Source organism: Protopterus annectens, chromosome 1.part0, assembly GCF_019279795.1.
Source record: "Protopterus annectens isolate FY-2018-M chromosome 1.part0, PAN1.0, whole genome shotgun sequence".
In the NCBI taxonomy this organism is placed as follows: Eukaryota; Metazoa; Chordata; order Ceratodontiformes; family Protopteridae; genus Protopterus; species Protopterus annectens.
In genome coordinates, this window is record NC_056725.1 from 1,045,874,180 (window position 1) to 1,045,901,128 (window position 26,949).

Below are 26,949 nucleotides of genomic sequence, written 5' to 3' on the forward strand. Positions count from 1 at the left end.
TCCAATTCCCTTGATTGCCAGACAGAATGATCTTTCTTTACCAGTACGTGATATTCTCATTGCCTCTCATAAGTCTTTCACTAGAATTACTTATCTGAGCAAGTGGAAAAGATTTACCTGTTAGCTGAAAGATAAACAAGTAGACCCCTTTTCAGCACCAGTGTTGATAATACTAGACTATCTGGCCGACCTGTTTCAATCGGGTCTATCGGCCTCTACCATTAGAGTTCATTTGGCTGCAATTTCTAATTTTCATGAGGGTGTCCAAGATTCCTCCCTTATGTCCCATAAATTGTGCAAAACCTTCATAAAAGGTGTGAATCATCTGAAACCACCTTTTAGAGAATGTATTCAACCATGGGATTTATCATTAGCTCTACAAGCTCTGAAAATGGCACCTTTCGAACCAGCTTCTTCTTGCGACCTCAAGTATTTGTCATGGAGAACTTTGATGTTAAGTTGTCTATCTCGCCTTTGTTTCTTGCTTGTTGGGATCAGAGCTGATCCTTGGCTCCAACTTGGCCATCTTCTATAGCTCAAGAGCTGTTTACTGGCTTGAGGCTACCCCTTATCCCATGATGCCTAAAGCTAGCTACCCAGATCTCATTTGACGCTTCAGCTGCGAGGTTCGTTGTTACTGGCTCAGGCTCGTATAAGTTTTATTGTACTACTTTTTCTGTCAGATTAGGGTTCTTTTTTTTGATAGGTTATTGTTTTTCAACATAGTCGCTAACTAGTTTGTTGTTGTTTAGTGTAATTGTAGTTTTGCCTTAGAACTCGTTTAAGTTAGAGAGTTCTTCCCCTCCCCCCCTCCCTCTATCCCTCTTGTAGTTAGCATTTTAGTTTAAGCTTTTCTTCTTTTTACTTAAGTTAGAGGCTTCCTAGTTTAAAAAAAAAAAAAAAAAAAAAAAAACTATCTTAACTGTAGTATATTGTGTGTTTTTGGTTAGTGTCTGTTAGTTTTTTCCTGTTTGGCCCTTTGGCCAAAAACAATTCAGTCTAGGTGTAGTATTTCTCTAGTTGGATATGTCTAAAGAATCCAAGGTGTCTGGATTCAAGAAATGTGACTCATGCTGTCAGAAAATGTCTCTGACAGATGGGCACACTTCTTGCGTCTATTGCTTAGGCACAGTGCACCTGCAGGACTCTTGTTCTGTATGCCATGCATTCAGCCCAAGGGTTCTGCAGGAACGCAAAAATAAACTTATTTTGAGGGTCTTCTTAAGCCCCAGGATTCACCTGCCAAGACTCAGCTGGTGAAATCTCCTAAACCGACCAAATCATCGGCTCCCAGCTCGGAGCCGTCATTGGCCCAAGCCTTACCTACTACTTCGGTTCCAGCTGGAACCAAGGAGACTGCCTCCCTGTCAGCTCCACCTGTACCTTCGGAGCTGTCATGGAGCCACAAGAGGCCGAGGTCCCCTTCTCTAGTCTATACATTTGGCTCCTCGGTCTCCCCTGTTGCAGACTGACCACATTCACAGATCCTCCCACTCTTCTCGGTCCTCTAGGCTCTCGGATCACGACGTGGAGAGAGTGGTCAGTAGGTTGTTGAAGTCGCAGGCACTGGCCAAAATGTTGTCCAGCCCTCCTCAACAGGTGTCGGCTCCGTCCACTTCCATCGATGTTCCTTCTCCGACTCCATTGAGCTCAGAGCCGGAGTTTGTTGGGGTTCGAATTGTGGAACCGTCGGCACCGATAACGATTTCCCCTTCAGTTCCATCATCGGCTCCGATCCCCTCGATGGTGACTTCTGTCAAGGGATCTGGGCACTGAGACTCCCTTGTCTGCTCCGAGGGGGCAAGTGGCATTGGACCCTTGTCCGACCCCATTCTCCCTCTTGGAGTGTCGGCGCAGGTGAGCTTGGCTCCTACATTGGCCTCAGAGCCATCTCCCTCATTGGGGAGGAGGATTCCGGTTTCTTCGGAACCAGAGCCTTCTCTACATGGTGGCAGGGACACCTTCGATGTCATGAGGAGTGTACTGGCCTCTGAGTCAGCTCCATGTTCAACCACACTGGCTCTGTCCCCTGTAGTGCCTGCGACAACCTCTGCCCCTCCTCCAGACCCCAAGCATGGGGAACCGGCACTCCAGAGCACCCCATTGGGTGTTTCCTCTTCTTCTGAGTCCTCCCCTGATCATTCAGAGGAGCCCCCTCGGAAGAGTAAGTGCAAGAGGAAGCACATTGACTCCCCTGAGTCTGTCACTTCAGATATGGATTTGGATGAATCAGAAGGGTCCCCGAGATCCCCCTCTGAAGATTTTTCCTTTTCGGACATCCTAGAAATGCTTAAACAGAGGGGGAACTGGACTGCCCTAGCCCCTACCGAGGACGAATCTGTATTCCTGGATGCATTTGGTTCCCAACCTTCCACCTCCTGGCTGTCTCTGACCTTCGATCCACTAATGTCAGTGGTGGCTCGAAGGGCTTGGTCAGCCCCGGATACAGTTGAACCAACCCCGAGGAGACCTGGCAAGTTTATCACTGCACTCCCTGATAAACAGTTCCTTACTAAGGGTGTTCTCGTAGATGCCATGGTGGTAGCAGCGGCCACTAAAAAGGAGTTAGTGGAAACTTCTTCCTCTGTCCATTCTCCTAACAAGGAGTCTAGGACCATGGATAGATACGGGAAGCATATACTTGCTTCAGTGACATTTTCCATGAGGCCGCTGAATTACTTATGCCATTTTACCAGGCTTCAAAGGGATCTCCTGAAAGAGCTTGGAGATACCCTCCATGATCCATCAGCTGAAGGGGCTTAAGCTAAAGTGGCTTCTCAGCTGGCGACCCTTAATTCGGTAGTTACCTCCTCCATGAGGCTCATTTCCTATGCAGCCGATGGTGCGAGTAGAGCAGCAGGTACAGGTGTGGCCCTCAGGAGACACGCATGGATGCAGCTATGTAATTTTGCGGAACCTTTTAGAGTGTCATTCACCAACACCCCTTTGATGGTTCATTTCTTTTTGGATCACAGGTGAAAGACACTCTTACTAGGTGTGAACAGGAAGACAAGACTCTCTCTGCTGTGGGAGTCCATTTTTCCACTCCTTCCAGACCATATCCCAAAGGTCAGAAGAGTGGTAAAATGTGGTTTCAGAAATCCCAGGGAGCCTCGTCTGACACACGTAGTGATTTTTCCTCCATGGGCAGAGGAGGAAACAACAACAACAGACGCCGCCCTTGGGGCAGAGGGGGTCCGCAGAACCAGGGCAGCAGAGAATCCTTCTCTGACAAGCCCTTCCAGCATCCCTGAAGGGTTGCCCAGCTGCCCGCCTCTGGAGGCAGTCGGGGGAAGGCTTTCACTGTACCCAAAAGCCTGGCAAAACCTAACGCGAGACAAATGGGTACACTCAATCATATCCGGAGGCTATATAATTCCCTTCTTTCAACCTCACTTACCATCAAGCAAATCCCTTCAAGATTTTCCACCCAATCTGAGGGCCCAAGCAGTCATAGAAATTTCAAGACTGCTAGAAAAAAAGTCATCCAGGAAGTCCCAGCAGACCAACTCGGATCCGAAACTTACTCAAGGTTCTTTTTGGTATCAAAAAAGACAGGGGACTGGAGACCAGTATTGGATCTCAGCAGACTAAACAAGTCTGTTCAAAGAACAAGGTTTCAGATGGTCACACTACAGTCCATTCTACCCTTTTTGGGTCAGGACAATTGGATGTGCTCAGTAGATCTTCAGGATGCGTACTATCACATCAAAATGGACAGGTGCTCCAGGAGATTCCTTTGCTTCCAGCTGGGAGCCAGTCATTACCAGTTCAGAGCTCTGCCCTTTGGTCTCACCACAGCCCCCAGGGTGTTCACCAAATGCATGGCAGTAGTCACGGCTCACCTGAGGCGTCAAGGATTCCAGGTGTTTCCTTATCTAGATGACTGGCTCCTTACTGCTACTTCCAGGCATCAACTCCTTCAAGCCAGGGACTATACAATTACAATTTGCGCCCAGCTAGGCATTACTATAAATTTTGAAAAATCTGCCTTGTTGCCCTGTCAATCTATAATCTATATAGGAGCAGATTTAGATACAAGAAGTATGTCCGCAAGGCTACCGCCAGACAGGTTGGCCACGATTCAGCAGCAAGTTCATATCCTCATGCAATGCAAAAGGATACAAGTCAGGTTGGTCCTTCAAACTTTGGGTTCTATGGCAGTGGCAATTCTTCTGATACCTCTAGCCCATTTTCACATGAGAATCCTTCAGTGGCTTCTCTTCACACAGTAGTCCTTTCAACAGCTCCCCATGTCTCACATGATCATGATTACAGAAACATGCAAAAGGCACCTTTCCTGTTGGATGGTCTCCCCACTAGTGTCTCAGGGCAGACCATTCATCCAGCCTCCTCCGGTTGCCACAGTGACCACGGATGCCTCACTGATAGGGTGAAGGGGCATTATCAGGGCAGGACAGTCCAAGGCACTTGGCAGCCTCACGAGTACCATCTGCACATAAATGTCTTGGAGATGAGAGCCCTGCTCTTAGCATTGCAAGCACTAAAGGACTCCCTCCCTTCTGGGACCATTGCAATTCAAATGGACAACATGTCAGTAGTGTGGTACATCAACAAGCAGGGTGGAACCAGGTCCTACTCCCTATGTCGAGAAGCACTCAGACTCTGGCAGTGGGTGATTTCCTCCCAACGATTTCTGATTGCGACTTACATCCCTGGGAAGTCCAACGTCATAGTGGACAGGCTCAGCAGAGCTATTCTCATGCCTCATGAGTGGTCTCTGAATCAGGTAGTTGCGGATCTAATCTTCCACAAATGGGGACAGCCTTGCTGCGATCTGTTTGCCACCTCCTTCAACAGCAAATGCAGCAACTACTTCTCCCTTTTACCGCTTCCCGGTCACCCTCCCAGAGATGCTCTAGTCCACAATTGGCCTCAGGGACTTCTTTATGCCTTCCTGCTGTTCCCGCTTATACCCGAACTCATACAGAAAGCTATATCGTTGGGTTGCAAAATGATCCTCATTGCTCCTTACTGGCCTCGACAGATTTAGTTTCTGTTCTTGCACCATTACCTCCTCGAGCAGCCCTGGACTCTGGATCCTATTCCAAACCTCCTGATTCATCAATCAGGAGAGCTGCATCAATCCCTCCAAACACTCCAGCTCATAGCTTGGTTGATCCAATTCCAACCCTAGCCAGGCTTCCCAGCATTTCCCCGGCTGTGCGTGAGATTATTGTCTCCTCTCACAAATCTGCTACTAGGAAGATGTATGCTAGCAAATGGAAACGTTTCTCTTGTTGGGCAGAGGCTAGGAACATAGATCCCTTTTCAGGCCCAGTTCACGAAATTTTGGAGTTCCTAACAGAGCTTTTTCATTCTGGGTCCGCTTCTGCCACAATCAGGGTTCAACTAGTGGCCATCTCTAACTTTCATGTCGGGTTTTCTAATCTAAACATTATGTCTCATAAGCTGTGTAAAGCTTTTCTCAGAGGGACTACTCTCCTTAGGCCCCCAGTGAGAGATCCCCCTCCTCCTTGGGACCTTAATTTGGTACTAACCTCCTTGATTATGCCCCCTTTTGAACTGGCAGCATCCTGCTCCTTTATGTTTCTATCTTGGAAAACTCTCTTTCTGGTAGCTATTACCTCAGCCAGATGTGTCTCGGAACTTCAAGCACTAATTGTTTGTCCTCCGTACAGGGTTGCTCTGAGAACTAATCCCTCCTTCCTTTCGAAAGTCTGCTCAGAAAGTAATCTAAACCAATCCATAGTCCTTCCTGTGTTTTTCCCTAACTATACCAACAAGGCAGAATACAAATGACACCTTTTGGATGTTCATAGACAATTGCGTTTTTACCTGCATAGAACGAAGGATATAAGAAAGTCAGATCAACTTTTCCTATCCTATGCTAGGGGCAAACAGGGTCTTTCAGTCTCCAAAGTGACCCTGTCCAGGTGGTTGTCTCACATTATTACCTTCATCTATCAACTAAGAAACAAAGAATTGTCTACCAAACCGAAAGGTCATTCTACTAGGGCTTTGGCCACCTCTGTAGCCTTCAAGTCTAGGTTGCCCATGGACTCTATCTGTGCTGCTGCCATGTGGGCAAATCCTCATATCTTTATTTCTCATTACAAGTTAGACATGGTCTCCAGGAGTAGAGCTAACTTTGGTTCCACTGTTTTGAAGTGTCTGTTCCAATGAGACACCCAGGATCGTAGGTGCTAGGGACGTTGTCCCAACAAGCAAGAAACGAAGGCGAGATTGACAATTTAACATAAAGAAGTTATGTACCTACCATAACGTTCCATGTTAGTTGTCTTCATCTCGCCTTCTTTCTTGTGTCCCCCCCCCCTCCATCCCCCTATCCTATTCGACTATGAGGAGTTTAAGTTTCACTGGCTGAGTGTTCTCTGGTTTGTTTCCTCTACTGACTTAGAGGTTATGACAGGTAGGTTTAACCCCCTGTTTGAAAGGGTTTTATTCCATAGCTATGGCTGGGGTTAGCTATTTCAAACGAGATCTGGGTAGCTAGCGCTAGGCATCATGGGATGAGGGGTAGCCTTGAGCCAGTAAACAGCTCTCGAGCTATAGAAGATGGCCGAGTCGGAGCCAAGGATCGGCTCCGATCCCAACAAGCAAGAAAGAAGGTGAGATGAAGACAACTAACATGGAACGTTATGGTTGGTACATAACTTCTTTTTTTTTGGTCACTATTACTTCTGCCAGATGTATTTCTGAACTTCAAGCTTTATGTATCAAGTGTCCATAATTGATTTTCCATAGAGATAGAGTGTCTCTGAGAACTAATCCGTCATTTCTGCCTAAAGTGATCTCTGAAATGTCCAGCTATCAAGCTATTGAATTGCCAGTTTTCTTTCCCAACCATTCAAACAGTGGAGAGTATTGCCTACATACCCTAGATATACACAGGCAAATCCATTTTTACTTAAACAGGACTATACCCTTTCATAAATCTGACCAGTTATTTTTGGCTTTTTCTGGATCTAGATTAGGATCTGCTGTTGCTAAGGTCACATTATCTAGATGGTTGAAGGACTGTGTGACCTTTATTTACACACAATGTAATATCTCGTTGCCTACTGTCATGAAAGCTCATTCAACAAGGTCGGTGGCAACTTCTGCTGCCTTCTATGCCAGAGCATCTTTACATGACATCTGTGCAGCTGCAACTTGGGCCACGCCTCATACCTTCATCAATCATTACAAACTGGACTTGGCCTCCAGGGGAAGAGCATCTTTCGGTTCTGTGGTGCTCAGGAATGTCCTTCCATGAGAGCATCCCAGGAATAGAGGTAGCTGGGGACTCTGTCCCATGTGTAAGGAATGAACGAGGATTAACAATATCAGATAAAGAAGTTATGTCTTACCATAACGTTCCATCTGTATTGTTGATCCTTGTTCAGTCATTACGACCCTCCCTCCTTCCCCCTCCTGTGGTTTCTAGTGGATCTCAACATCCAGTTCTCTTAGGTTATTTGACCAGAGGTAGCCTCTACATTCTTTAACTTGCAAACTCAATCTGATGTAACAGGGAGAGGGGGATTGTGGGTAAGAGTTTAGCTTGAGAGTTTGAAGCTGATGCAAGCTTGGAAAATGGCCTGCTTGGTTCCGAGCTTGGAACCGATACCCCCATACGTAATGACTGAATGAGGATAAACAATACAGATGGAAAGTTATGGTAAGACATAACTTCTTTTTGCTGACTCAGGGGCCTATCCTATTAGAATTCTGATAAACAAATCCATCCAAGAATCCGAGGTCCTTTGCCTTTGGAAAAAAGCAATCATCTTACCACTTCATAAAGATGGCTTCTTAACCAATATTTCCAGTTTCCGACCTATCACTATACTCTCCTCTGTCTCTAAAAGTTTAGAAATGTGTGTGCAAAACCAACTCTTAGGCTACCTTCTAAAAAAACAAAATCCTCTCCCCCACGCAGCATGGGTTCCGTCCAGGTCATAGCACATTTACTGCTATAATATCCTTTTTAGACATAATCAACAAAGCCTGAGACTTAGGATATATTGTATCAACCCTTTTCTTGGCCCTATCTAAAGCATTCAGTACCATCCCTCACTCTGTCCTCCTCCCCAAGCTGTCTACTATAGGACTGTCTCCCCAGTCACTTAACTGGTTCAAAAGCTATCCCTCCAACAGAGAGCATGCTGTTAAATGGCACATCTCAATTTCCCCCTACCTTCACAACCATACAGGTGTACCCAAGGGTCAATTTTAGGCCCTCTTCTGTTTAACTTTTTTATCGACAATTTTCACCAAGCTATCCAGTATGGCTCCCTATGCAGTTGACTCCACTATAGTCTGCTCTACCTTTGACACAACTATCCTACAGCAAACCACCCAAATAGCATGTTCCACAGTGGAGGCTTGACTTCACAAAAATCACCTTTCTTTATATCTCAGAAAAACTAAATTTATGATCTTTACTCCTAAGAGAAATACACCTATCAACAAAGCTGACCTCAATATATTCTCTCTTAACTCTACCAAAATTGAACTCGTAACTCACACTAAGCTGTTAGGTGTAATAATTGATGAAAAATTCAAATTCAATCTGTACATTCAAAAAAGCACAAGTAAGACTCACAAAACAATTTGGTTAACTTTAGTTATAACAACTTTCTCTCTCTCCCTACAAAACAAGTATTAGTGCTATCTTACCTATTACCTTCACTTACCTACAGTGCTCCTTTATTAACCAGCTTGCAGTCTTCCTTAAAATCAAAATTAGACACATGCTATAACAAGAATCCTAAATTTGCTACTAATAGTTGCTATTCCACTCACCACTGTATTGCTCTAGAAAATTACAATGGCTTGAATTCCCCCACTACCTGCTACTCCTTAAGCTAACAACTGCACATAAATGTATTTAGAAGCTGCAAGACTGCCCTGCACTTGTGGTCTGAATACCAACATCGTCTTCAAATCCATAAACCCAAACTACCTTTAGGCCAGTTCTTATACTCCCGGAACATTGCCAGATTATGGAATAACTTAACTACATTTGTCCACCTACAATAAAGCCCTTCCATCTTTAAAACTGCACTGCACAATCATTTCCACTCCAATTGGACATGTAACTGTTCAGTTCCTCCATCTGCCATTATCTAATCTACCAATTGATTCTAAAACTGTTTATACTCAGTTTCTGCTGTGTGTTTTATAATGAACTACCAACTACTTAATTTTCTCCTCTCACTTTCTCTTTAAGTCTCTAGTCCCTTTCCCCTCTTCTTGTTTGCCTCCCGTTTTCCTTTTTCTTCATTCTTCTTCCTTCTCTCTTACTCCTTTTCTTTTATTTCTGTCCATCCCTTTTATTATTCCCTCCCCTACCTCTCTCTTCTTCTTTTCCTCTCTTCTATTCCCCTTCCTTCTTTCCCATGCATTACAATGTAATCCTCTCATGCCTATCTCTCTTTGTTATATACTTACATTCTATTTTTCATTCTAAGGAATGCCTTAAATTACATGCATTCTTTAGTGCTCATGTCTGTATAATAATGAACTACTTGTTTTGCCTTGTATTATGTCACGCTTTGCTTTGTATTATGCAATCCTTACTTTGCCTGCACTATGACCATACTTAACTTTGCTGTTTCTATATTGTTTGTCACCTTTATCCACTCTATATTTTATGTACATTTCTTCTTTGTTAAATTTTTTTGCAATTTGTTTGAAATTTTGTGTAATTCTTATTGTTACCTTGGAGCTTTTCTCCCTGGGCCTCATCTGAAAATGGGCTAATTTTGCCCCAGTGGACTTTCTTGGTAAACAAATGCTAATAAATAAAAAAATAAATAAAAAGCCCACTAGTCTATCACTCCTCATCATTGACTGTGTCAGAGTTGCCACAGTTTCCTGTTCCTTCCCTTGCTGTCCATCTTCACATGAACATTTACACTGGTTTCCTGTGGAAGGCTCTAAAATATCTTTATATGGCAACTGACCAGTTGCTTCCAAATCCACTGGTTTCTCCTTAATTTGGATGCCTATTGCTCTATCAAGCTGTGGTGCTTTCTGAGTTAGATTTTCTACACTGAATCCTTCAATTTGCAGGTGCTCCATAAACTCAGTTTCTATTTCTTTAATTTCTCCATTACTAATCTTCTTTTCTACTTTTCCTATTTTTCTTCTTATTTTTTTGTATTGTAAAGTTTTCCATATCTAGATTCCTTTCACTGTATTTCTCTTCAAATATCTTTGGTGCTGCTATTTTTGTATTGATTAGTTTTGCTTTCTCCTTTGCATAAATATTACATCATATTAAATCTCTTTTTCTTTCCCATGTCCATATTTCTTCTTCAGATGTCTCCTGATCTTCCTTTTTCTCCTTACTTTGGGGACTCATTCCATCATGCTGTGATGTAACCTGTGTTAGAGCTCCTACACCAAATCCTTCACTTTGCATGCATTCCATAACTTCTTCTGTTTTGTAACCTCTACTTTACTAATCTTTTCTACATTCCTTCTTTGTGATATTATTGTTTTATTGTGAAATTTTTCATATCTGGATGCCTTTGCCTGAATTTCTCTTCAAATATCTTTGGGGCTGCCTTTTTTGTATTGACTAATTTGGCTTTCAGCTTTGCATAAATATTGCACTATATCAAATCTCTCTTTCTTTCCCATGTCCATATTTCTTTTTTATACTTTTTAAAAATCTCTAGGTTTTGTTATTTATATTTTCACACTTCCTTAGATACTTCTTTTTCCAAGCAGATCAAAGTTTCTTGGTCTATATAATGTTTTCCACAATGAACACAAATTTTTATTTAAAGCTTCTGACAGTTTTTCTTGACAAAGTATTTTTCTTTCCTCTAATTTCTCTCTTAATCATTTTGTTTATCTTGTGTCTGAAAATTCTGGGTTTTTTGCATAATAGTAACAATACATAATTTATTTCTTATCCTCAATAGTCCATTATATTGTCTTTATGGCTGTTCTTTGGCCTATCAGTTTTTGTGATTTTTGTAGACTGCTACTTCCTTCTACAATGGGGGGGGGGGGCATCCTCCCCCTGGGCTTAGCCTGGCCCTATTGTAGGAACGTGTCTGTATTTTGAGGATTATATACACTGTCATTTTTTTCCAGTCCTAGCTCCAGTACACCTACCAGGATTAGGCACTTTTGTATCCTGGGTCTTGTGCACCTGTCTTTTTTAATTTTTGATTTTTGATGGGTAAACTAATTGCATGTGTTACAGACAGGGAATGTCTGCAAAAAAACTTGACTAAATTGACCATTTGGGCACAGGAGAATGCTATCCTGATCACTACATCAAAAACTAAGTATATGAGATTTGGGCGAGATATATTGAAAGGTGAGTATTTAATACAGCACACAGATATTAAAATTGTAGATTCATTTAAGGACCTGGGTATGTGGGTGATAAACCAATTGATTAATGACAGATCTGATGTCAGTTTTCGTTCTATCATCAACTGATGTGTTCGGATCTGAACCCTCAGATCCTACTTGGCCGTTGCTAAAACACGTGGCAACCAAAAACTCCCGAGCTTCTCCCTTACGAATAATGCAGCAACCCAAAGTACCTCAGATGTTGTTTGCCGCTCTATACAAAAGACATGGTAACCATTACTTTTGAACTGATAAGTCTTTAAATTGTAAAATTTCCTATTTTCTTAGCTAACCTGTCAAATTTTGGGGTTTCTTTAATCCCCTAACTAAGTGCCTACCTTATTACCCTTCGGATTCTAAACAAAAAAGTCTGAATTATCAGAAATGACCTCAGCCTCAGATCCGAAGCACAGAAAAAGAGATTTATTGGATTCAAACTCAACATCGGATCTGAAGCAATAGAAAAAGGAAATATCAGATTCGACTTCTTTGGATTCAGTGCATAAGCCAACCAATCCAGGTACTCCATTCAGAATTATTTACCTTCCATGGACTAGATGCGTTCCTTCAGTAGATCCATTTCCCTCCAGGGTTCTCTCTCCCTTTATGGAGAGACCTAGAGCCCCTTCTGGATTTTCCACTCTCTCTTCCAGGAGCTTAACAGAAGAAAATATGGAGCGAGTGGTGAGAAGAATTCTATTAGAGCAGACTCTGACTGGTGTCCTTTTGGCTCCTATCACTTCAGGTCAGGCAGTTCAATCTTCTGTCACACCCCCTCTTCCAGTTCCTCCTCTGACTCCTTCCACTGCCTCAAAATTCTTGGATCAGAGCCATCTGGCTCCATCTGACTTGGATCCAAGGATACTTTTATCCTCGGATCCAAAGTTCACTCTGAACACTTTGGTTCAGTCAGATCTGGAGACCTCTTGGAGCCAAAGCTTCCTTGCCAGATCCTAGGTGTTGGAGTTGACTCTGAATTTGTTGGACCCATCTCTGCACCATGGACCCCCGGCATTGGTTAGCTCAGCTTCTGCCTTGGGAGGATTGTCCTCAGAGCAGGGAGGGACAATGTTCTAAAAGCTTGCTTTATTGGATCTGAGGACCTCTCCCTCTCTGGAGAGGTCTGCCTTTGAAGCTATGGATAGACCACTGTCTGCCTCAACAACACAGATGGTTCCTACCCCCCCAGATCCTCAGTCTGCAGCCTTGCTGTCTCTGCACTCAGAATCTCAACCCTCTTTTCCACAGAAGAAGCCAGTACTGAAACCACATGCTTCCCAACAGGGTATCCTGACATCTTTGATACCTCCCCAGATCATCCTGCTGAGAGGACCCTAAGAAGAAGATGTGCAAGAGGAAGCACTTGGACTCCCCAGAGGAGTCTATCACAGAAGATATAGACTTCGATGAGGTTGAAGGGTCCCCACAGTCATCTACTGAAGATGTCTCATTTGGAGATATCCTTGGAATCCTAAAACAGAGAGGTGGCTGGATATCCAGCAACCTTTCATCCAAGGAGTCTGTATTCCTGGAGGATTTCAGTACTGGTCTGTCTACCTCATAGGTGATTCCACCCACCGGCATGCTCATTGAGTTGATCTCTCAGTGGGCATGGAAGGATCTTGACACTATTGAACCAATATCTCAGAGGCTTGACGAAATTATGGCAGCACCGGAGGACAAACAGTTTTGGGTAAAAGGAGCGCTAGTGCTTGTTGATGCCATGATCATGGCAGCAGCCTCTGAAATGGAACTCGCCAAGGATAGTTCCACTATTCATACCCCAACAACAAGTCTCGGGCAATGGACAGGCTAGGGAAGCATGTCTATGCTGCAGTGACCTTTGCCTTAATGTCATTGAATTATTTGGCACATTTCACAAGGTTACAGAGGGATTTGATTAAGAAGTTTTCAAATACCCTCTCTGGATCTGTTTCTGAGGAAGTACAATCATCTGTCACTTCTCAGTTGGCTATCCTGCAATCTATTTCCAGTTCGTCCATGAGGCTCATTTCACATGTAACTGAAGGAACTTCAAGGGCAGTGGGTTCAGGCATTTCCATCAGGAGACATGCCCAGATGTGCTTATGTGATTTTGCAGAGCCCTTCAAGTCTTTATTTGTCAGTGTTCCTTTTGATGACATGTCTTTGGCCTGAAAGTGAAAAACACATTATCCAGGTGTGAGAAGGACAGAAAAACCCTGCCTGCCATGGGCGCATTTTGTTTGACTCCTCAAAGATGCTTTTCCAGGAATCAACAAGGTAGTCAAAAGATGGGTTCAAAAAGTCTCGGGGACCTTTCCAGGATACACGTGGAGAAAGTTCCTCCAGGGGTAGAGGGGGGAACTCTAATGGTAGATGATGCCACCATGGCAGAGGTGGCCAGCAAATCCAGGGGGTCCAGAGATTCATTCTTTGATGGATCCTTCCAGTGTTCTTAAAAGGAGGTCCGATTGCCCTCCTCTGGAGGCAATTGGGGTCAACTATCCCTGTACCAGAGAGCCTGGCTAGAAATAACAACAGATACTTGCGTGCAGAGGGTTATTTCCAGAGGTTATATAATACTATTTTCCCTTCCTCTTCCAATTTCAAGAAAAATCCCCGATATTCTACCCATTCAGAGGGAACAAGCAGCAATGCAGGTACAAAAACTGCCCTGACCAGGCATCAATTAACAAGAGCAAGAGATCAGGTCCTCCAGACATCCTAATCCCCCCACAGTTGGAATCATTGAGGGATGCTCTACTTCATGATTGGCCCTCCAGTCTACTTTTCTCTTATCTACCAATTCCACTAATTCCAAAATTCCTACAGAGAGCTGCCATGATGAAGAGCAAAGTCATCCTCATTACACCTTACTTTACTAGACAGATTTGATTCCCCTTCCTTTGGCCTCACTTACTTCACCAACTTTGGATTCTGGATCCAACTCCAGACTTCCTGTCTCATCCAACAGACATGATTCATCCAGACAAATCAAAAGTCATCCAAGAGGTCCCACCAGACCATTTAGAATCCGGAACTTACTCAAGATTCTTTTTAGTGCCAAAGAAAACAGGGGACTGAGACTAATTTTGGATCTCAGCAACTTGAATAAGTTAGTTTGACGTACCAAGGTCCAGATGGTCACTTTTCCATTTTCCCTTTTGTGGGCAAGGATGACTTCAAGTGCTTGTTAGACCTTCAGGATGGGTCTATATTATATTCGCGAAAGCCAATAATGTTGAATCTGACATTATCGGCATGAGAATATCGAACACTCAGAATCTCGAGCGTGTAAACGAAAATTTCCGTTAGGGGAGATTTCCATTTACTGCAATGTAGTGCGGTCTCGGAGTTGGTATATTTAAGCAGTGGGGGGTGTGGGGGTTGCAGGGGTGCTTGCCCCCCTGCTTAAACCCATTAGGGTACTTTTTTCTTTTTTTTTTGTCTTTTTATAAGGTCGACTTTTGAAGACATCGACCATATGTTGTTCAATGTTTTCAGCTATCTATCTTATAATATAGACCCTTCAGGATGTTTTCAACCATCGATCTTATAATATAGACCCTTCAGTATGCATGCTATCACATAAAGATGAACAGGCGATCTGAAGGTATTTACTGTTCCTGCTGGGAGCCAATAATTACCAGTTCAGAGTTCTGCACTTTGGTCTCACCACAGCCCCCAGGGAGTTTACCAAATATATGGCAGCAGTAACAGCTCACTTGAGACTGCAAGGATTTTGGGTGTTTCCATATCTAGATGACTGGCTCATTACTGCCCTGAGCAGGCGTCAATTAACAAGAGCAAGAGATCAGGTTCTCTGGACATGTTCTCATCTGGGGATAACCATAAACTATGAAAAGTTTCAATTGGAGCCAACCCCATATTTAGAATTTATAGGGCTCTGTTCAACACAAAGTCAATGATAGCCTCACGTCCTCTTTCAAGGGTTCAGACTATAAGGTCACAGGTCAGAAAAATAATCTATAGTACCAAGATTTCAGCCTGCTTATTCCTTCCAGTTTTAGGATCAATGTCAGTGGCAATAAACTTAGCCAGATTTTACATGAGAATCCTACAGCAGATGCTAACAACACAGTGGTCGATATTTTACCAACCCATGTCAACTCCAGTACAAATCATCCACACATGCAAGAGGGCTCTCAAGTGGTGGAGTCAATCGGACCAGGTTCCACAAGGCCATCTATTCATTCCCCCCTCAACCCAAGGCTATTGTGACCATGGATGCTTCCCAGTTGGGGTGGGGGAGCATTTTCTGGGGATAACAGTCCATGCACTTGATCCCCTGAAGAGGCCAACTTGCATATCAATGCCCTAGAGATGAGAGCAGAGTTTTTAGCATTGCAGGCCCTTCAGAATGCTCTCCCTTTGGGGATGATTGCAATTCCATGGGCAATATGTCAGTAGTTAGGTACATCAACAAACAAGGAGGGGCCAGATCTTATTCCTTGTGTTGAGAAGCGCTCAGACTGTGGCAGTGGGTGATCTCATCCAACTGCTTTCTCATAGTAACACACGTTTCAGGGAAGTCCAAAGGGATAGCAGACAAGCTGAACAGGTGCATTCTTGTACTTCACAAGTGGTCCCTCAACAAGAAAGTAATTGAAATGATTTTCCATCAGTGGGGCCAGCTTGCTTTTTTGCTTCTCCCCTAAACAACAAATACTGCAGCTACTTTGCCCTAATCCCCCCACAAGGGGAATCATCAAAGGATTCTCTACTTCACAATTGGCCCTTCAGTCTACTTTTCTCTTATCTACCAATTCTGCTAATTCCGAAATTCCTACAGAAAGCTGTCATGTTGAAGAGCAGAGTCATCCTCATTACATCTTACTTTACTAGATAAATTTGGTTCCTCTTCCTTTGGCATCACTTACTTCACCAACTTTGGATTCTGGATGCAACTCCAGACTTCCTGTCTCATCCGACAGACATGATTCATCCAGCCACATCAAACCTCAGGCTGACAGCCTGGCTTCTCCAATTCCATTAATAGCCAGACAACCTATGCTGTCTTAACCTGTCTGACATATACCTTTATATTTCTATAATCCCTCTACACAAAAGCTCTACTCCAGTAAATGGAAAAAGTTTGTTTACTGGGCTCGCCAAAATAATGTTGGTCCTTATTCAGCCCCCATGCATAACTTCCTGGATTTTTTGGCTCTACCTTTTAAAGAAGGAGCTATTTCCTCAACAGTTAAGGTTCAGTTCGCAGCAATATCGGATTTTCACATTGGATTTGTGGGTTCCTCTGTTGCTTCTCATAAGATTTGCAAATCATTTTTGCAAGGCACTCTTCTTCTAAAACCTCCTTTTAAAGACCCTACTCCCCCATTGGACCTAAATCTGGTACTGCAAACTCTTACTCATTCTGCATTCAAACCAGCAGCTAAGTGTGACCTTAAATACCTTTCTTGGAAGACAATTTTTCTGGTAGCCATTACTTCTGTCAGATGAATTTCTGAGATTCAAGCATTGTCCTCAAAATCTCCATATTTGATTTTTCACAAGGGTAGAGTTACATTACAAACTAATGCATCATTTCTTCCTAAGGTGGCATCAGAATCTAATATCAATCAGTCCATTAATTTGCCAGTATTCTTTCCTAAATTTGCTAACAAGGGTGAATACATGTTACATTTTTTGGATGTTCATAGATGTTTTTACATAAACAGAACAAAAGACATCAGAAAAAATGACTGATTGTTTGTCTCATTTACACAAGTAAAATCGGGAAAGCCAGTTGCCAAAGTAACTTTAGCCAGGTGGCTGACTGATTGTATTTCATTTATTTATAACAAATTGTGCATTACCTTTCCAAAACTGTTACAGGCTCATTCAACTAGATCCATGGCAACGTCTTCAGTTTTTCAATAAAGAACATCCATACTTGCGCAGCAGCAACTTGGGCCACTACCCATACCTTTGTTACTCATTACAAATTGGATTAAGTCTCCAGACGCAGAGCATCATTTGGTTAATCTGTGCTCAGGAAAATCCTTCCTTGAGCCCACCCAGGATCTTGGGTAGTTGGGGACTCTGTCCCATTAGTTGAGGATAGAATGAAAATTGACAATGTCAGATAAAGAAGCTATGTACTCACCATAACATTCCATCTGTGTTGTCCATTTTCATTCTTCATCAACTCCCCACCCACCAATCCCCATCCTTTGAAAACTTCTGGAAGAATAAGTGGTTAGTGGACATTACTATCCTTTAGTTTGAGCTCCAGATATAATCTTCTTCCTGTTTATCTGCAAATATTTTTTCAAGTAAAATCAGCAAAGAACATCTAAGGAATTTGAGGTTGATGCCTTATGTGTAAGGGAGAAGCTCTACAGTTTTTGTTTGCCACAAAATTTAGCAACGGCTGAGTTGGATCCAGGGGATTAGATCTAAACCCGTCAGTTGAGAAAGAATGAAAATGGACAACACAAATGGAATGTTATGGTGAGTACATAACGTCTTCTTATAAAACTCAAAACTCTTTTGCCTTCAGCTTCAGTTTCACCTAGGCACTCTGCCTTTGAGAATATGGAGAGGGTTTTCTCATTATCTAGAAAAAGGACATCCATACCCCCCCTTAGATCAGGCAACTTTAGCTCCTTTAACTCCTTGGGTTCTTTACTCTGAGCCTTGGTCTTCTTTCCACTGGGACAACCAGCCTGTACAAGTCTCCAGTCAGTCCCTCAAGACTCCCCCATCTCTTCTGCTACCTCTCCAGAATACCCTGCTGAAGAGGTCCCCCAGAGGAGATTGTGTAAAAAGAGACAACTAGATTACCCTCAGGAATCTCTCACAAAGGACAATGATTTCGATAAAGAAGAGAGGTCCCCCAGATTTCCACCTGAAGATGTCTCATTCGGATTCATTCTAGAGCTCTTAAAACAGAAAGGTGGTTGCTGTTCTGATACAAGAGGAATTAGTGTTTCTGGATGTTTTTGAGTCTGGCCCGGCTATGTCTTAGGTGACTCTTCCAGCCAACAAACTTATAGATTTCATTTCTTGCTGGGTGTGGAAAGAACCAGACACTGTGGAGCCCAACCCTAAAATGTCCAGACAAAATTTTAGACCTTCCCAAGGACTGGACAGGACACACTGGAGGAAGGGTGTCCCAGTTTATGCCATGGTTGTGGCAGTGGCCACCAAAAAAAGAGCTTGTGGAGTAGAGCTCTTCCGTCCACCCCCTAACAGGGAGTTCTGTAAGTGCATGTATGCTTTAGTGACCTTTGCTGTGTGATCATTGAATTACCTGACATATTTTACAAGATTACAAAGAGATTTGACTAAAGAACCCTCCAGATCTCTTTCTGGGTCCATGTCTGATGAGGACCAAAATAGAGTCTCCTTGCAACTGGTCACTCTTCAATCAATATCTAATGCATTAATAAGGCAGATCTCCCATGCAGCAGAAGGTACCTCACAGGTGGTAAGTTCAGGTATAACCATTCAGAGACATGTCTGGGTGCATCTGTGTGACTTTGCAGAGCCCTTTATGTCTTCATTAATCAATGACTTCTTTGCTGAATCTTTTTTATTTGGGCATAATGTGAAGGACACACTTTCCAGATGTAAGCAAGATGGAAAGACCCTGTCTGTCATAGATGCATGTTTTTCTACTCCTCAAAGTCCTGTTTCCTGGAATCAATGAATAAGTAGGAAGATGTGGCTGAGTAAGTACCAGGGTCCTTTTCAAGACTCATGAGAACATAGTTCTCCCAGGGGCAGAGGGGGCAACTTAAATGGAATATGCCACCCCCTCGGCACAGATGGCTCACAGAATCAGGACTTCCAGAACTCCTTCTTGGACAAACCCTATCAGCACTCCTGAAAAGGAGCCTGACTGCTGACTTCTAGAGACAGGAGTGTCTGTCTCTGCATCAAAGAATCTGGCTGTCCATAACAAAAGATTCCTGGGTGCACAGAATTATATTCAGAGGTTATATCATACCATTTTTCCCAACTTCCCCCTACAAGAATGAAAATAATCCTTGATGTTCCATCCAATCAGAGGGAAGCAGCAGCATTAAAAATAGAAAAGCTGCTTGAAGAAAGAGTTATCCAGAAGGTCCCCCAGGCCAGAAAGGATCCCAAACCTATCCCAGATTTTTCTTAGTGCCAAAGAAGACAGGGGACTTGAGACCCATATGGGATCTCAGCAAATTAAATCAGTCCATGTAATACTCTTGGATGGTCACAGTTCACTCCTTTCGGCCTCTACTTTAAAAGGACAATTGGATATGCTTGATAGATCTTCAGGATGCATACTATCACATAAAAATGAACAAGAGCTCCAGAAGATATATATGCTTCCACCTGGGAGCCAGTCATTACCAGTTCAGAGCCCTACCCTTTGGTCTCACCATAGCCACTATGGTGTTCACCAAGTTCATGGCAGTGGTAGAAGCTCACTTGAGACTGCTGCGATTCTGAATGTTTCTATTCCTAGACAACTGGCTACTAACTGCCCCACACAGGCAATTACTCATGCAGGCAAGGGACTATTTGCTCCAACTGTGCCACCATCTAGGCATCACAGTCAACTACAGCAAATCACAGCTCACACCTACACAGAGTCTGGAGTTCATAGATGCTTGCCTGGACACAGCTAACCAGCTAGCCTCTCTTCCTCCAACTCAAATCCAGACACGCAGATCCCAGGTTGGGAATGTAATAATACATTCTTCTCTTCCAGCATTACTAATTTTGCGAGGTTTGGGATCTATGGCAGCTGCTACCACTCTTATCCCTCTAGCCAAATTTCACACATAAATTTTTCAATGGACACTATCAATCCAGTGGTCTATTTTTCAACATCCTTTATCCACCCCAGTCAAGATCATATAAGCATGCAAAAGCTATCTTCTTTGGTGGATTCATTGAAATGAATTCTCTGAAGGCCATCCATTTGTTTTTCCCCTGCCCATGGCCATGGTAACCATGAATGCCTCCCAACTGTGGTGAGGGGGCACTACTTGGGAAGGACTGTCCAAGGTACGTGGTCCATCAAAGAAGCCAAGATACATATCAGTGTCCTGGAAATGAAAGCAGTCCTAGTGTTGCACGCCTTTTAGGACATTATCCCCTAAAGGACTATTGCTGTTCAGGCAGACAATATGTCTGTAGTCTGGTACATCAACAAACAGGGAGAAAACAAGTCTTATCCATGTTGTCATGAAGCAATGAGAGTGTGGCAATGGGTGATCTCTTTAGGTCACTTTCTAATAGCAATAGCAATGCACATCCCAGGGAAAGTTAACATGATTGCAGACAAACTGAGAAGGTTAATTCTGATGCCTCATGAGTGGTCTGCCAGTGTCAAAACAGTGGACAGGATTTTCCTTTGATGGGGCCAGGCATGCTGCAACCTATTCGCTTCTCCCCTCAACAACAAGTCAGCAGGTTTTTTACCCTGATCCCTCCAATGTGGGAGTCACTGAGAGATGCTCTAGTCCATGAGTTGCCCTCTGGTCTTTTTTATGCTCACCCAACATTACCTCTCATTCCCAAATTTCTACATAAAGCACTCTGGTTAAAGAGTACAGTTATCCTCATTACCTCCCTTTTGGCCTTGTCAGATTTGGTTCCCCTTCCTCTGGCCTCTCCTTCTACATCTGCCCTGGATACTGGATTTCAATTTGGACCTCCTGTCTCACCCAACAGGTATGACTTACCCGGCCTTGACAAGCCTCCAATTCCATTAATTGCTAGAAAGCCCAAACTCTCCTCCCCAGTCCATTATATTCTGTTATCTTCTCAAAAAGATTCTACTAGAAAGATTTACAGAATTAAATGGAAACAATTTGTATTCTGGGCCCTTAACAGGGATCTGGACCCTCTTTATGCCTTTGTACTGGCTATACTTGAATTCTTAGCATCAATTGTTAATGAAGAGGCTAGCTTTTCTTATATAAAGGTCCAGTTGGCTGCCATTTCAGATTTCCATCTGGGTGAAAATAACTGTACCATAGCTTCTTCTAAATTATGTAAAGCTTTCCAAAATGTGGCTTTTTTACTTAGACATCTGCTAAAGGATCCTACTCCTCCTTGGGATTTAACTTTTGTGCTTCAGGCCCTAACCCAACCCTCCTTTGAACCTTCAGCCGGGTCAGATCTACATTTTTTGTCTTGGAAAACCATTTTTCTAGTCACTATCACTTTAGCTTGATGAGTATCTGAACTCCAGGCTCTGTATTTCAAATCTCCTTACCTAGTCTTGCACAAAGACAGGGTGTCCTTGCAGACCAACTTGTCTTTTTTGCCTAAGGCAGCTTCTGAGTCCAACATTAACCAGATCATTAACCTTCCAGTTTCCTTTCCAAACTTTTCAAATAAAGGAGTGTACATATTTATTTATTTATTTTATTTATTGACATTTGTTAACCGGGTTTGTCCAACTGGGCTTGTGGCCCATTTTCAATGGAGACCTGAGGAGAAAAGCTCCAGTAATACATTTTAAAATAAGTACAATTTTAAACAATATTGATATAATAGCAGTTATAGCAAAATGATTCATAAATGTTGGGTTACATGCATAAAGTTAAAGTTGCATTAAAAAGAAACTAAGTAACAATTTTACATTGATATAGTTCAATAGGTCAACAATAAACATTTTTTGTTTGTATAAAATTGTGCAAATGCATAGTAGACATATTGGAGAGAGAGGTGTAATGAGGTACTAAGTATGGTCCTTTTGAGGGTACATAAAGGGAAGGAAGACTGGGTAGGGTCATGGCAAGGGCAGGTTCTGGAATTGAGAAAGTAAGCTTTTAGTTCATTTTTAAAGTGTGAGGTGTGGGAGACTGAACGTAAGTCAAGGGGAAGTTTGTTCCAAGCATGGGCAAGGGAGTGTTTGTAGAGTAGTTTGCCTACTGACCTTTTTGGGTGGTAGATATCAAGTAATTATTGGTTAGAAGTACGGAGGGTTCGGGATGGGATGTAGATGGAGACTAAGGAAGATAGAGATGGACAGAAGGAAGGTTTATAAAGAATAGAGTGTAGCATATGAAATTTATAAGATAGCAGAAACTGGGGAAGTTCAAGCCATTGAAGAGAGTTTAAAGAAATGCAGTGGTGTGAGTTGTATGGGGAGTTAGTAATGAATCTGGCTATTTTATGGTAAGTCTGTTGCAGTTTGTTTAGAGTGGAGGCCTGGATATTGCTAAGAACTGGAGTGGCGTATAAGAGGGAGGGGAGGAGGAGTGCCTGGCCCAGGGTAAGTCTAGATTCAGGGGTTAGGAACTTTTTGTTCCAATATAGCAGACCTAGTTTCTGGGTTTTTTTTATACATTGGAGTATGTGTAGGTTGAACTTGAGTTCGTCATTGATAATGACCCCTAGGAGTTTTGTGTGGGTGTCAGGTTGGATGTTTGTATTGTTAGAAGACGTTATAAAAAAGGAGGTTTTGTGATGAGAAAGAGAACAGGGAAGGAAAAGTAGGAGTTTGGTCTTTTTGGGATTTAGGATCAATAGGTTGTGAGAGAGCCATTGTTCAGTGGATAGTAGGGCCTGTTGGGTCAGGAAGTGTAGTTCAGGAATGTTATTTGAGATGGATATAAGTGTGGAGTCGTCGGCATACTGAATAAGGGAGGATTCTTTGCATGGGGTGTAAAGATCATTGGTGAAGATGTTAAACAAAAGGGGTCTCAAGATGGTGCCTTGGGGAACACCAGTGGAGATGGGAAGGAAAGGTGAGGAGAATGAGAGCCATTTGACAGATTGTTCCCTGCCAGATAGGTAACTATTAAACCAGGTGTGGAGGGGGATAGGTGGAAATTTGCGAGTTTGGATAGTAGTAGAGGATAAGAGACAGTATTGAAGGCTTTGGAGAGATCTAGGAAGAGACAGGAAATGAGTTTATTGTTGTCTAGGGCCTCTGCAATGATATGAGTGAAGGAGAGGAGGGCAGTGGTGGTGCTGTGGTGAGGACGAAATCCATGTTGGGTAGGGGTAAGTAAGTCATGTGTGAGGAGGTGATTGAGAAGCTGTGAGTGAATATATTTTTCTAATATCTTGGAGAGGGGGGACAGAATGGCAATGGGTCAGTAGTTTGAGGGGTCAGTGGAGTTTCCACCTTTATGAAGAGGGATAGTGAAGAAAGATTTCCAAAGGGTGGGGACAGTTGATTCCAGATTAGATAGATTAATTAGTATAGATACAGGATAGGCAATTGAGTCAGCAGCAAGTTTGAGGAATGTAGGAGATAGATTGTCAGTGGAAGGAGAGCAAGGTTTTAGCTTGAGTAGTAGAGCTTTGATGTAAGTAATGGGAACTGGCTCAAAAGAAAACAAAGTTGTGTTGGTGGGACTTGGAGATATGGGTGTCGAAGTAGAGTTTGGCTTAGAGGTTACCAGATTTTGGATGGAAGAGATAAAGTGTTTATTCAGGAGGGTAGCTGTTTCCTGAGAGGATGAGTTATGGTATGGGGAGGGATGAGAGGGCTTTCCAGGATAAAGGATGTTGTTGAGAGTTGACCAAAATTTTCGAGGATTGGATTTATTGTTAAGCTGAGCAGAGCCATAGTATAACTTTCTGTCATTAGTTGTATTTTTTGCAAGGTTCCTCAGTTGCCTGTATTTTTGAAGAAAAGGTGGTTGTTTAGTTTTAGTCCAGGTTTTCCAAGCATGATCTCTTTGTTTCATAAGGGACCTAGTCTCTTTGGAGAGCCAGGGGGCATGATTTGATTTTACTCTGATCTTCCTAGGGAGAGCTAAGGAGTTTAGAGTATTCATGGGGATGCTATTGAAAGTGCTTACAGCATCGTTTAGGGGGAGGTGTTTTAGGATGGACCAATCTATGTTGTGGAGAATGGAGTTAAATTGGGATGAATTGAAAGTCGATAGTTTTTAACAGTCTTTGATAAGGTGGGGTTTAGGAATATGCGAGTAGTATCTTAAGATGGTGGTTGGGAGATGATAACTGAGGGAGTCAGGTAAGGTGGTGGGATTGTGGTATTGGTGGGGGGAATTGGTAAGGATCCAGTCTATGATGGAGCTGGAAGTGGAATTTTTATGGAAGCGAGTGGGAGGTGTTATAAGTTGGTGGAAACCATGTAGGTGGATACTGAGTTGGGGGGAGACAGTTGTGAGTTTGGACCAATCAATGTTGACATCACCAAGGATAAATGTCTCATGTGGTATGTTGTGGGAGAACCAGGATAGGATGTTTTCAAGAATGGGCAGATTGTTACCAGGAGGAAGGTAGACAGAGGCAATTGCAAGTTTTCTGTGGGGATTCAGATGGCAGTTAAGGATGATGATTTCAGCTTGGAGGAAGTCAGGAATTGGGGAAGGGTATGGTGAGAGGTTATGAAATGTTTGAGTAGAGGATGGCCACACCACCACCTTTTTTTACAGCTTTATCAGATTGGAAGATATTATAACCTGGTGGGAGTATTTCACTATTTGAGATTTGTGGCTTGAGCCAGGTTTCAGATAGGGAGAGGATGTGAGGGGTATTGAGAGCTATCCATGAGTGCAGCTCAATGACTTTATTTGCTAGACTCTGAATATTCAGTGAGTAAATAGTTAAGTATTTGGATGGAGATGATTGTTGTGACTGAGGTTGGTGACTGTTAGAGTAGTAAAATGAGGGGAGTGTAGAGGTAGTTTTGGGGAGAGAAGAGGGGTCAGGGTTGGGATGGATATCTCCAGAACAAAGTAGGGTTTTTAGTGAGGAGAGAGTGTGTAGTAGATGCTAGATGGAGTTTGTATAGTTTTGACTTAGCTTTGTGGGAAGGTTTAAAAACCTGTATTATGGATAGTTTATATAGACTTGAGGTAGAGGTAGTAAAGAGATTAGAGGAGATAGTAAAAGATGAAGTAGTTGGATATATGTTGTATGAGTCAGAAGTTGGTGAACATATGAGTGGGTCAGAGAGATTGGAGTGGTAAGAGGTGGAGATAGAGAGAATAAGGAGTAGTGTAGAAGATATTAGAAAATAATACATGGAATAAAATATGGTCAGATAGAGTAGGTAGAGAGACAGTGGTATAGAGGAAGGGGTGTTGACAAGACTGACAGATTACTAAGGTGGTTGTGGCAATAGGCAGGAAGTGGAATTGTAGTGGCTAGTGGGACAGGAAGGGGAGGGATAGTTAGGTATAAAGGTAATTGTAATGAGGGTGGGTGGGAATGGGGGTAGGGTAGGGGACCGAAGTGAGCCCGAGCATAGGGAGGGCAAACGGAGCAGGGCTAGCACCCTTGTCAAGATGAAGTTATAGAAACAATCAGAAAAAGATAGTGAAAAACTAGCTTGAGAGGCAAGGATATAAAGTTTCTAAAGGTATAGTCACCAGAAATAAAATAAAAATAAATAAAATATGAGCAGAAGTAAGCTTACAGAAGGACACTGGCCTCAAGCTACACAAGTAGATTTACTTGAAGCAAACCCAGTGCTGTATGGTTAAAATAAGCTACAATAGAGAGGGGCTTTGGAGGGGGAGAGAGAGGTATTACTAGCAGCTAAAAGCAGGGCAAAACATAAAAAACATTAATATGTAAGAGTCTGAAGACAGTAAAATAGGGCAGGTGCACTAGGAAAGGCAATTATGAGTGAGGCTAGAAATGAATTCAGGGAAGGGTAAAGTGCAGAACAGGAGAATATACACAGAAACAGTATGAGGATAGTGGGTAACCAAAGAGAAAGGATAGGAGCTGCTGGCGTCTGCTTTTCGTGGTGGCTAGCAAAAAAAAAAAACACTGTAAATTCTTGTTGTGCTTATAAAGTCTAGCATCAATTAAAAGATTAGCTTATATAGTAGTTATTTACTGGGACACATACTTCAGTGGTATTATTTTAAGCTTAAAATTGTGGCTTCCGGACAGATAGTTAGAGTTGCAGGGTATCTGTTAAGGTCCTCAAACCTGTGTTGCTTGTACTGTGGCCAGGAGAAAACCGCAGGGAAAAAATCCACTTGGGTTCAGTGGTATTATTTTAAGCTTAAAATGGTGGTTTCCTGACAGATAGTTAGAGTTGCAGGGTATCTGTTAAGGTCCTCAAACCTGTGTTGCCTGTACTGTGGCCAAGAGAAAACCGCAGGGAAAAATCCACTTGTGTTCAGTGGTATTATTTTAAACTTAAAATGGTGGCTTCCGGACAGATAGTTAGAGTTGCAGGGTATCTGTTAACATCCTCAAACCTGTGTTGCCTGTACTGTGGCCAGGAGAAAACAGAAGGGAAAATCCATTTTTTCATGTTTCATGCTTTCGTCTATAGGATGTGCATGGACAATTTCATTTTTATCTCCACAGAACCAAGGATTTCAGGAAAACTGGCCAGTCGTTTAGTCTCTTCCTCTCCTAACAGATTGGGAAAATCAGTTTCCAAAGTTACACTAGCCAAATGGTTAATTGATTGTATCGATTTTGTCTATAATAACAAAAGATTATCCTCGCCTAAGCCCCCTAGAGCTCATTCCATGAGGTCTATGGCAGTTTCATGAGCTTTTTTGTCAAGAGCTTTCATAGATGACATTTTTACAGCTGCCACTTGGTCTAATGCTCATACTTTTTATTGCTCATTACATAATGGATTTGGTTTCCAGAAAAAAAGCTTCCTTTGGCTCCACAGTG

General features: G+C 42.7%; 1 protein-coding gene across 1 annotated transcript in view; it reads left to right on the plus strand.

Annotated features, from left to right (window-relative positions):
* The window catches only part of RAD51AP2 (RAD51 associated protein 2), a 578,351-nt gene that overhangs the window by 217,514 nt on the left and 333,888 nt on the right, over positions 1-26,949 (plus strand). The gene's annotated exons all lie outside the window — the stretch shown is intronic.